At 38.5% G+C, this 10,193-nt stretch overlaps 1 protein-coding gene across 2 annotated transcripts in view; it reads left to right on the forward strand.

Annotated features, from left to right (window-relative positions):
* The window catches only part of Xirp2 (xin actin binding repeat containing 2), a 152,848-nt gene that overhangs the window by 52,795 nt on the left and 89,860 nt on the right, over positions 1 to 10,193 (forward strand). The window contains exon 1 of one of the 2 annotated variants that reach the window (XM_008849919.1): positions 1,609 to 1,776. The exons of the other annotated variant lie outside the window; for it this stretch is intronic. The gene's annotated coding sequence lies outside the window, so the exon portion shown is untranslated. Of the gene's footprint in view, positions 1 to 1,608; positions 1,777 to 10,193 lie in introns of those variants that run through there. 2 annotated transcript variants of the gene reach the window in all.

A 10,193-nucleotide genomic window follows, 5' to 3' on the forward strand; every position in this document is an offset into this window, starting at 1 on the left:
GGAAGGGGTGAAACCAGGGTATGGGCGGGTTCCTCCGCTGGAACCTCACGTTCAGAGATCCCACAATGGAGCTAAGTGGTAGAACTCTAACAGAACTGAAGGTCTATTAACAGCAGTAGAGGAGGCAGTCTGACAGAGATGACACCAGGTGCAATGGTGCTGCTTCTTTTTAGAAAATATTTTATTTTTATTTTATGTGTATGAGTGTATTGCCTGTGTGTAGGTAAGTGCACCCATGTCATGCAATGACCACAGAGGGCAGAAGAGGATGTTGGATCCCCTGGAACTGGAGTTACAACCAGTTGACAGCTGCTATTTGGGTGCTGGGACTCAAACCTGGGTCTTCTGCAAGAACAACCAGTGTTCTTAACTGCTAAGCCATCTCTCCAGCCCCCTACCTGACTTACTTTTAAATGAAAACCAATACTACATATGAAAAAAATGCAGGTGCTGACTTTTATTAATAAATAATATGATAGTTTACTTGTACTTTGAATTAAATAGTCTATAAATAAGATGCTTTCCTCAAGTGGAAAGGCAATTTCCTTTATGTGTGTTTGTTGTGAGGCCAGCTAGAAACACACTGGACAGCACACTAGGGAGATAAGAGAAGAGAAGAAAGCTAGGGCAGCTGGGTACTTTCCATGCACTTCTCATGACTTAGATGTGGGCAGTGCAAATGAAAGAGCAATGCTGGCTGACTTCTCTGCCTCCAGTCAGGCTGGCAGGGAATGCTGAGAAAGCAGGATGGTGGCAAGGGGTATTTACCAAAATCCTCTCAAGATCATGTAAGGTGACTCCTTTCTCAGCCTGCTCTCCCTCATGCCAAATAATTTAAGGCCAATGTCAATGGGCAGGAATCATAGTGTCTTTTCTTTTTCTTCTTTACAAAGTCTTCTCACTTCTTTCTCTTCCTTGCCTTCTTCAATCACAAGAGAATTTTCTTCCCTTAAACAAACATTGCAGTCGGGTTTGGCTTTATAATATGAAACCTTGAAAAACAACTAATGGTTTACCTAACCAAGATGTTTGTGAATTAAAAACAACATCTTACTGCTGGACCTAAGGTTGACCGTCTATAATTCCAATAGTGTGAGACTGAGGCAAGAGGACCCCAAGTTCCAGCCCAACCTGTATTGCATAGGGGAACCCTGCTTGAAAAACCAAACAGGACAAAAAAACAGCAAAAAAAAAAATTCCCTTCAAAGAAACCAAGTCAGTTTATTAGTCCAACAGAACAAATTGGAAGGTTTTTCCTACCTATTTTATTTTCATATTCTTGACTCTTAAATGGGTAAGAGTATTTTTAACAGTGCAACAATTAAAGGGCTTTATACCCCCACTTCCTCTTTTTAATGGTTATTTCTTAGACCTTGTTGAGAAGCTCAGAATTTGCTGTGATTGTGGTTGCAGAAGGGAGCTTGATTGACTGCACATGTGTGAGAGCTATGCATACATTACCCAGGATACTACTCAGCAGCATGTCCACAGAGACACACTTCTGAAAGGACTGGTTGACTCAGGCCCCACCTATACAGAGGTCAGCTCCTAAAAATAGGTGCTAAGTTGCATCCTTTAGACACAGGGCTAAAATAAATTCAGCAGTCCCCTCCACTTGCTTCATAGACCCTTTGGTGGAGCTGGCCTCCACTCTGCTGGTTGTATTCAGGGGACTGGGAAATTGCTGTACTTGAAACAAGGGAGGAAACTTACAGAGTGAAGAATTATAACTATAGGACATTGCCACGAATTTGAGGCTGAAGACTGTTACAAAAGGTATGTGTCATTGATGTGTGTATGTTTCCAAGGTTATCAAATATTTGTTTAATCACTGAAACTCAGTGAAGACCAAAAGTTAAATTGTCATCATTGCAAAAAAATTTTTCATTTGCATTTTTTCTTATGACCATAGTTAGCACTGCCTAATGGTTTAAAAATTAGGACTTCATACATTAATTCCTTTATAAGAAATTATTTTTCATATTTAAAATTGAAGAATAGTGAACTCAGGTTACTAAACAGTCATGAGACAAAATAATACTACAATTTATAACTAAAAGGGAAATTGGAAAAATATTTTGTCTTTTATGACCACAAATTGAATAAATACATTAAAATTTACTGATTATACTTTCTGGAATTTGGTGAGGAAAAGGACGAGTCTGAAATATTTTCAGCACTTGCAGCTTTTCAGAGAAAAGTATGGAAATTATTCTTTTCCAGGCTGAGTTTTGATCTTTATAGTTTTTCTCTTGTCATGGGTTTAATGTCCTTTGGGAGTTTCATTGCAGTAAGGATTAAAGAATCAGGTTTTTCAGAATTGAGAAAAGCACTACTGGTTGGATCGGCCAGCGCTAATTATGATAACTACAAACTTAAATAGAAGAGTCTAAGATTATTCTTTGAAGGTATCATGCACTATATACTGTTTCAAATGGATTTTTTTTTCTGTCTTTGATTGCCTATGAACACCTTAATTTGGTCCTGTTGTGCATTAAATGTTTAGATGTTAAGAGACTGAAGTGATTTGAGAGTGACATTTTAACAGAATCTCTAAGACACCGTCCAAAAGCAAGGACACTTTAAGATTGCATAATGCAGGGTTTAAATTTAGCCAGCTGGTGCCGAACTGAAAGATATTTTATTTTTACCAGAGCTCTGTTTGGTCACTGACAAGATGTAAGTTGTTTGAATTATTTTAAAATTTTATGTTGAAGTGCCAAAGGACAAAGTAAAATATTTACCTCAGCTACACTCAACTAGGCATTTTTAAATGAAAGAGAACCTGTTGAGGCTTTTAGAACATATCATTAGTTGAATGGCAAAAATATTGGGGGCAGAAATGAGAAAGTCTGAATTTTATGCTTCAGTATTTCTCTGCTTTTCTGCCAGGTCTTTGAATATTTTCCCTTCTTGCCATCAACATATCAACTAAGTATGAGCTCCATTTTTAAATGTCACTCAGCATTTCAGATGTTTGCAGTGTGGCAAAGTGCCAGCTGCTTGGGGAAAATGCAGTCTGGAGTGTGGATGCAAGGCTACTGCTTCCAGCCAGTGTTGGGCTTCTTTAAGGCACAACTTCCCTTCAGCTCCTGAGAGGTTTTACTTCAGAATATGTTTCTGCAAAAACATCATTGCAGGCTTCTGTCTCATGGGATGACAGAGGAGCAGGGCTCTTCCAAAAGCAGGTCAGCTTTGGGGGGGAAGCCCACCAAGTTCATAGTTCATTTACCATTGTTTACAGAAATTTTGTCCCCACTGTTTAATCAGTTCCAGAACTCTAAGTCTCATTTCATTCTTGATTTTCCACATTTGGAAGCTTCCACATATCAGCCTTGTTTTTACTTACCTGAAAACTGTTACACATGGTGAAATAAATTTAGGTCAGAGATTGATATTCTTTCTTCCTCCTCCCACCGCCCCCTACACACGCTCATACACACAGAGACAGAAAGACAGTCACCAGTTTAGGTCTTAAGAGAGACCATTCATTCAGTAGGCCTGCTTGTTATTGAGGAATCGTGTAATTTATGAAGCAAGGCTGACAACAATGCCTGGATATTGCTCTAGGATTTTTGATTGAACAATCTGTGGGAGATAGAACTTAATTGTCATTACCGCATCCCTTTTTTGTTTGCACCCCACCCCAGACTTCTGAAAGTATTCACGCTGTGCTTTAATATGTTCTTTCCTGTTTCTGAAAGAGATGCTGGTTCATTCAAATCACACTTTCACCCCTCGCAGAGCGGCGGGGGACAGCACCCTTTTCAGTACAGGAAAGCCTTTGCAGAACAGATTTATTCCATGTAGGCACATCATCTTTATATGATCGTATGTGAGGTTGTAGTGTCTGTTACCTGACACTACTTCTAATACCAAATACTGTGACTTTTCCAACAACAAGCAGTTCTCCAATTCTGTAATACCAACTGGGTGTCCTACCACTAAACACATTTAGCACTAGTGATTTGACTTACCTAGGGCCTCAGAGGATATAGACCAAGTCATATAAGATTATCGCCACTCCAGACACCAACCAACACGAGGAGTCTAAGCTACTGGCACATTAAACTAGCTGGTTACTGATTGAGGGGATGCCACAGCATTAGCCAGAACAGCTTGCAGAACATAGGAGGGTGCTGTGCACACTACCTCTGCTATGTGGTAAGGGTATGGCAAAGCATGGAAGGGAGTGAAGCACAGAGCCAGAGTGACTTCCTGAGGCCAGTTTGGAGACCAAGTGATCTCTAGAGTAAAAAGGCTTAAGATGGGACAGGTTTTAGCCAGAAAAGAACCAGGTTCTACAACTAGTTCCACAGCTACCAGAATCAAGGGTAGATGGACACAGCAAAAATGCTCACTGAAGCTACACAGAAGAACATTGTTAGAGCAAAATCTTACAGAAATCTGGGTCATTCATACTGAGCATACTAAACACTGGCTGCAGGTGTTGGGGAGGAAGCTTTGGGACAGAACAATTCCTAGAGAAGTACTTGTTTAGTCCAGATTGGTGGGGCAGTAAGTAGCATGAATGGGCTCTGAAATACTGCCACCTGGGGCGTGGGGTCTGGAGTCCCAGTTTTCACATCTGTGTGGGAATGTGGAGAAATCATCATTGATGTGGCTCACAGCTGTTAGCTGATTACTTGTCCTTATCTTTACTATCCTCCAGCCTCCAGCCTCCAGCCTTTCCATTAAACTTAAGACTCTCAGAAATTCTTCTCTTATTATCAGCAACCCAGAAAGTCACCAAATCCTTCACTTTGGTTTCTTTTCTTTTTGAGGTAGAGCACGACTTGTACCCTCTCTCTCCTTCTCAGAGGTAGAAGCGGCTAGAAAGCACTAACCTTCTTATCCCTGGATCAGTTTTCCAAGCAGTCTGTTCCCAATCTGAAGCAAGGTCCCACTCTCCAGCCCTGCTCACCACAGGACATCCCCTAAGTGTATGAAGTACACCATCATCGAGGAGACTTCAAAGGTTTCTCTGCCCAGAACTAAGAACAAAGAGTAAATATTTGTTTCCTAATACGTGATATATATTCACAATGTGTGCACCTTTACAATGCCACCTGTAAACTACAGATTTTTTAAAACATAAATTTCTTGTACTCATTACCCTCATCATTGGAATCTACCTTTTGCAAATTGAACTCACTAGAGTGTTTTTCCATTCGTATCAGTAAAAGCATAAACAACAAAACAATTAGGCAATGAAAAGAGAAAAGATTTTATTTCCTTAAAATCAGCAAATTCAATCCTTTATGTTGCTTCTGATACATCAAATGACAGTGAGTTCATGTTGAACGATGTTTGGGACTTTGGGAACTGCAACTGTGATATCCAAATTCCTGCCAGCATCATTATACTTCTTAAAATACTGCCAACGTTAATAGGAATGTATTATGTTGATAACACAGAAACCCTCAAGCTGTTTAGTTTAACATCTTAAAGTTCTAGATTACAGAAACAGAGACCCTGATACTAGTTACCCACACAAGGTTTCAGGAGAGATACCGAAGAGCTCACTCTCTTGACTTAGTTTGAGCTTGTCCTTCTGGGAGTCTGTGGTGCGCTATCAGCCCTGCCTCACCGTAGCCCCCATGACCTTAGTACATTGCACAGCACAACTTGCAATGCTTGTTTTTAAAGCAGCACTAGCCTTTTCTTGCTTTCATTTTGCTTCTGTTAAAATTAGAACACATTATCTAAAAAAACAACTGGACCACATATTCTGTTAATACTCAAAAGGTGTCAATTAGTTATGTTGCAGTTTACCAAGCATTTGTGTCTCGTTGTAAGGTGAGATCCCTTTTCCCGGCCCCCATGTTTTTGCCTGTGGAAGCTTGTCATTTTTCACTGCTCTTTGGCAAGCTGTCAAGTCAATCTTTGCCTTTCATGTTTTTCTAGTTGTACACAGGATATTTCTGTGCTGTCTAGATGTGTCTCATTCTTCAAAAGTAATTGCAAAACTGAATCAGGTATACCTGTCGATTAAAATTAATGCACTAAAAGAGTTTATTTGGAGAAGTTTCTCAGTTACTCAAATGTCAAATGGCACTGACCCAAATCTGAATAGACCAGCACAGATGTTTCCTACATGGTAATTGCTACCATTTGTAACAATCACATGTTTAATGTGTTTAAGAGCAAGTTTGATATAAGTAATTTCCATTTACATGCTTGGTGTTTTTTTATGACTTCATTAAAGGTAAACTAAATATAAAATATTTTTCAAATAACAATGGTTATTTCAGCCTTTAATTTCTAAGACTTTAACTGTATTGAAAGAGACACATGTAGACTTCATATCATAAAGTACCTGTGATTTTGAAAACTATGGCTACTGAATTTTGATAGAGTCACGTTTAAACCACTTAACTCATTGTAACTTTGCAAGTAATTTATCTGCTTCTCTGTTGGATTTTTGTGTGCTTTAAGTCAACACTGTCATAGTAAGACTCCAGATTTAGTTAACCAACTAGTAAGCCATTTACAGAAATAATTAGAAGCTTGTAAACAACCTTAGTCATTAAGTGTAACAAGAAAATACTGAAAAACAGTGAAGTTAAGGTTCATCTACTGATTTGTCTGCTTTGTGTGCTAGAATTCAAGTTATAAAGTCGAGTGATTATATTTCAGGAAGAAGCAGAATACAGTGAGTCTGCTCCTATGATTAAAAGATATCAACCGCAACTGCAACGTTTGCTTAGCTCTACTGCCTCTGCTTCTGTTGCTCTCAGAGACATTTCCTTGCACTCTAAGCAGCAGCTGCTTCTCTACTATGAAGCCCAGCAACAGCCTCCGTTGGAACAGAGAAGACAGGGCAACAAGAGATGATAAAGGCAGCCACCAGCCCAGCCAACAAAGTGGGTAGCTGCCGCTCTGATCTGCACCTTCCCAGGGTGCTCAGAGTAGAAGCGGGACTTCGTGAGAACCATGATTTCTTTAGTAGAAAATAATGATAGTTCTCTGCGTCCAGCAGGACTCTGATGCATTTATTTTTAGGGACAGAACTGTACAAGCACACGTCCACTTTCAGTCACTGACTCACTCTGGAATGGAAGTAATTTCAAGATTCATCATCCCGCCATCATCCAGAGCTGGACAACAGCCAAGCTCTCGCTCTGTAAAATTTTAGGGAACTGAAGTTTTTAAGGCATTTCTATGTGTCTACAATACACCCTTTATTTCTCAAAAGATCTAAGCCACCCATGGCAGTTTTCAATTCCAAACTGCTATTTCTGGTTTTCAATACCCAGCCCTCTAAATATAAGCCATAAATTATCTCTGAAGCCTCAGGGTTTACCCCTTTCTTTTACTTCATCATTTCAAGCATCTTGGTCACAGCATCTTGACCCTGCTTTATGCTGTTATCACTGTTTCTCTCAGTGAAGTTCAATCATCCTCACACATACACATAGCATGCTTGGTTTATGTATACGCAAATATTATTTTCTGTAAAGCACAATGCTACCTATACTGTGTATTGTTTGCTATATCTTTCATATTCTTGATAAAAATAGCCATTCAAAGAATGATAGGGAGTCCAACAACAGCCAATATGTATGATATCATCTATGATATCATCTAGGATGCCTCATTTTATGCTTTAGATAATATTAAGGAGAAAGTCTGACATGTATTTGTATAAATATTTGTATTGAGAAAGCCTAAAGTTAAATCTTAGTCTCAGCAAAGGAATTCCTATGCAATTATTCTTGTAAGGATAGATATATAATTCCAAGTGTTTATACCTAAAACTTTATTCCTGATACAAGCTTTGCAATTTTATCAATCCCCCAAATTAGAAAAAGTTTATGGATGATGTGCTATTCTTTCTCTATCTCACTTTCTCTCTCTCCTTCCTCCCTTCCTTCTCCATTTCTTTTGAGAATTCATATTTGTGAAATACCTCTGGAAGATGTTATTTGATTCTAGAACTCTAACCATCTTTGAAATGTATGAATTATTTTCACTTGACCAGTTCACACAAATTTCATCTCCTAGAGTCAGAGGTTTTGCATGAAGCCGATGTAGTATTCCACTGAGAAAGCAGAAATTCCAACAGGTGATTCTGGTAGGTTAAACAGATATTTTTTTCTTTTTTAAAAATTATTTAGTAATAACCACATACTTATAAGAAGCATTTCATTACAACAGTATTGACATATTGAATAACAACTTCCTGAGCTAAGATGCATCTCTTTAAAATTGGCTGTAAATTTTTAGGTTTACAGTTGAATTATTACAGTTATACAATATTGTAACAAGTATAATCCCTACAAGACATAAAATTAAACAAACAAGGTTTTAACCTCATTTGGAGGTTAAAAAAGATCTCCATTTCACTATTAAAATACACAGCTTCATACAGAAAAATTCATTTCTAATGCAATTGATATTAAGATGTTTGCACATGTATTTCTAATCTCTATATATCTGATTATTACTACTTACAGTCGGTTAGGTTCTGAGCTCCTTGGCATCTGATCATGGATATAAAGTCATCAGGTAATACTATTTTTTAATCATATTTTTTAATTTTTATAACTACATGATTAGGAGAAGCATTTCCCTACAGCTTTAACATATTTAGTAACACACTCCAGGGAAAGAGTACATCTCTTTCACAAGTGGGTGCAAGTTTCTAGGTTCACAGTTGAATTAATACAGTTATACAATATTGAACTCAGTATAAACCCTGTAAGACATAAAACTGAAAGTTTTTAACCTTTAAAAAAAGATCTCAATTTCATTGTAGAATCTATTGTTCCATGCAGAAAGACTCATTGTTTTTGCTACTAACACTGAGATGTTGGAGCATGCATCTCTAATCTGTATGTACCTGATTATTACTAGTCATAATAATAACTTGGATCCTTGGCGCCTGTGTATGTCTATAAAGTCATTGAGAAAATTTCAGTGGTAATGTTTATCACCTCTATGAATTAGCTTGATGTAACTTTCCGTGCTTCCTCCTCAAATATAATACATTTTTTTAATTTGTTGATTTTTGTGTGTGTATATGTGTGTGTGTATATCACACAGAACATCCCAAACCATCTTATTCAACTATACACTCACTTCCCAGATGGCACCCTCCCATAGCCTCCCTCCCTGCACTAGAGCCCTTATACTCTGATATCCCTGCTACTGTCGGCTGTGTTGTCAGCATGCCCAGCCATTCCCCACTACTTGCCTTTCTGGTGAATCTATTCAGCCTATCTAGTGGTCTTTTTTTTAGGAGGCTCAGCTGTTCATCATCTAGCAGCAATCAGTTGTCAATATTCCTTTAGATAAGATTGGGGTCTGCTGTTCATGTTCCAAATTCTATGCTGGGTTACTATCTGGGAGTCCCTTTGGCCACCCTGGCCAATAACTCAAAAGAAGGTATCTCCTATGTGGTATTGTTGACCGTTATGTAGCCTTTAGCTATGCATATGGACCCTTAAGAAATTATATTGGCCTTTAATCTTTGGTTATACTTTCCTTTTGGGTGTTTAAGGCCATACAGTTGGCCCAGAAAAACCAATTTCTTTTTACACTTAAGGTCATTTGAGGATCTGTTCCTAAGGGGTCACATGGCCTTGGGAGGAGCCACTGGCTCCTTTCCTTTACCAGTTCCATCTATGTGAAGAATAAGGTCCTACAAGACCATGGTTGGCTTTGCTTGGAAGCATGGAGGAAATGATACCTCTGTGTTGGCCAGCCTCTTTGTAGACTGGACACTGGTTCAACTCCATCTGGTCAGGACTCCTCAGCCTCCTTGACCAAGAGGACCGGTGACCACCACCATTACAGGACATTTTGAAAGATGCTCATAGTCCCCTGGAACTAGTCAACCTAGGAGGGTATGGAGCAAAAGTGTCCTTTATGTCCCTCTGACAAAATTATTATAGGCCTCAAAGTATGTCTGATAAACATCCAAGAAGGTTAGTTCCACCAGTCTGCTACTTTTAATTATTGTGTGTCTTGTAGATAAATCTCAGGCAAAGACCAATTGTTCTCAGATAAACCTTAACTAGACATATATTTCTTGAGGGGTCAGACAATGCGAAGGATAAATAATGCCTATCTAGTTTTGAAAACCAGAGGGAAACATATTGCTCCTACAACCTATTGACAAATTATACATAGCAGATCAAGAAATATACGTTTTATCTGAAAACAAATTTTTTAAAAAATACTAAAAG

This window comes from Nannospalax galili, unplaced genomic scaffold, assembly GCF_000622305.1.
Source record: "Nannospalax galili isolate Female #2095 unplaced genomic scaffold, S.galili_v1.0 scaffold165, whole genome shotgun sequence".
Classification (NCBI taxonomy): domain Eukaryota; kingdom Metazoa; phylum Chordata; class Mammalia; order Rodentia; family Spalacidae; genus Nannospalax; species Nannospalax galili.